This window comes from Anastrepha obliqua, unplaced genomic scaffold (genome assembly GCF_027943255.1).
Source record: "Anastrepha obliqua isolate idAnaObli1 unplaced genomic scaffold, idAnaObli1_1.0 ptg000151c, whole genome shotgun sequence".
NCBI classification, from domain to species: Eukaryota; Metazoa; Arthropoda; class Insecta; order Diptera; family Tephritidae; genus Anastrepha; species Anastrepha obliqua.
This window is the reverse complement of record NW_026562243.1, coordinates 45,001-47,500: the sequence shown is the minus strand read 5'-3', so window position 1 is coordinate 47,500 and position 2,500 is coordinate 45,001.

The following is a 2,500-nucleotide window of genomic DNA, read 5'->3' as shown; positions in this document are numbered from 1 at the left end:
AATTTATTTCTATTTAAACTAACTATAGAAAACCAGGAATAAAATACAATAACACCAATATGCCATAACATGTTAGTATAGAATATAGATTCTTCATATATGTATATATATTCGAAAATTTTTTCTATTTAAACTAACGTATGGAAAACCAGGAATAAAATCATAATATTACCAGTTTAATATGGCTCAAATTCGAGTTTCATATAGTTATGATTCGATTTATATGCTTCAATATCATTGGTTAGTTAACTTTTGATATTTTCATATTATATCACATGCCTTCACCGTGAGTGTTTTTTGCCATGCACACCTCACATTGTCAAAAATGTATGGGAAAAATTCATTTCAATACATTTCAGTTTGATTTGAAATGTCTTTATTATATATTTTAATGGCAATATGCCAAGGTTATATTCCATAAAATGTTAGTATAGAATATAGATTCTTCATATATGTATATATATTCGAGAATTTTTTTCTATTTAAACTAACGTATGGAAAACCAGGCATAAAATCACAATATTACCAGTTTAATATGGCTCAAATTCGAGTTTCATATAGTTATGATTCGATTTATATGTTTCAATATCATTGGTTAGTTAACTTTTGATATTTTCATATTATATCACATGCCTTCACCGTGAGTGTTTTTTGCCATGCACACCTCACATTGTCAAAAATGTATGGGAAAAATTCATTTCAATACATTTCAGTTTGATTTGAAATGTCTTTATTATATATTTTAGTGCCAATATGCCAAGGTTATATTCCATAACATGTTAGTATTAGAATATAGATTCTTCATATATGTATATATATTCGAAAATTTTTTCTATTTAAACTAACGTATGGAAAACCAGGCATAAAATCACAATATTACCAGTTTAATATGGCTTAAATTCGAGTTTCATATAGTTATGATTCGATTTATATGCTTCAATATCATTGGTTAGTTAACTTTTGATATTTTCATATTATTTCACATGCCTTCACCGTGAGTGTTTTTTGCCATGCACACCTCACATTGTCAAAAATGTATGGGAAAAATTCATTTCAATACATTTCAGTTTGATTTGAAATGTCTTTATTATATATTTTAGTGCCAATATGCCAAGGTTATATTCCATAACATGTTAGTATTAGAATATAGATTCTTCATATATGTATATATATTCGAAAATTTTTTCTATTTAAACTAACGTATGGAAAACCAGGCATAAAATCACAATATTACCAGTTTAATATGGCTTAAATTCGAGTTTCATATAGTTATGATTCGATTTATATGCTTCAATATCATTGGTTAGTTAACTTTTGATATTTTCATATTATATTTCACATGCCTTCACCGTGAGTGTTTTTTGCCATGCACACCTCACATTGTCAAAAATGTATGGGAAAAATTCATTTCAATACATTTCAGTTTGATTTGAAATGTCTTTATTATATATTTTAATGGCAATATGCCAAGGTTATATTCCATAAAATGTTAGTATAGAATATAGATTCTTCATATATGTATATATATTCGAGAATTTTTTTCTATTTAAACTAACGTATGGAAAACCAGGCATAAAATCACAATATTACCAGTTTAATATGGCTTAAATTCGAGTTTCATATAGTTATGATTCGATTTATATGCTTCAATATCATTGGTTAGTTAACTTTTGATATTTTCATATTATATCACATGCCTTCACCGTGAGTGTTTTTTGCCATGCACACCTCACATTGTCAAAAATGTATGGGAAAAATTCATTTCAATACATTTCAGTTTGATTTGAAATGTCTTTATTATATAATTTAGTGCCAATATGCCAAGGTTATATTCCATAACTCTCTATTTAAACTAACGTATGGAAAACCAGGCATAAAATCACAATATTACCAGTTTAATATGGCTCAAATTCGAGTTTCATATAGTTATGATTCGATTTATATGCTTCAATATCATTGGTTAGTTAACTTTTGATATTTTCATATTATATCACATGCCTTCACCGTGAGTGTTTTTTGCCATGCACACCTCACATTGTCAAAAATGTATGGGAAAAATTCATTTCAATACATTTCAGTTTGATTTGAAATGTCTTTATTATATATTTTAGTGCCAATATGCCAAGGTTATATTCCATAACTCTCTATTTAAACTAACGTATGGAAAACCAGGCATAAAATCACAATATTACCAGTTTAATATGGCTTAAATTCGAGTTTCATATAGTTATGATTCGATTTATATGCTTCAATATCATTGGTTAGTTAACTTTTGATATTTTCATATTATATCACATGCCTTCACCGTGAGTGTTTTTTGCCATGCACACCTCACATTGTCAAAAATGTATGGGAAAAATTCATTTCAATACATTTCAGTTTGATTTGAAATGTCTTTATTATATATTTTAGTGCCAATATGCCAAGGTTATATTCCATAACTTTCTATTTAAACTAACGTATGGAAAACCAGGCATAAAATCACAATATTACCAGTTTA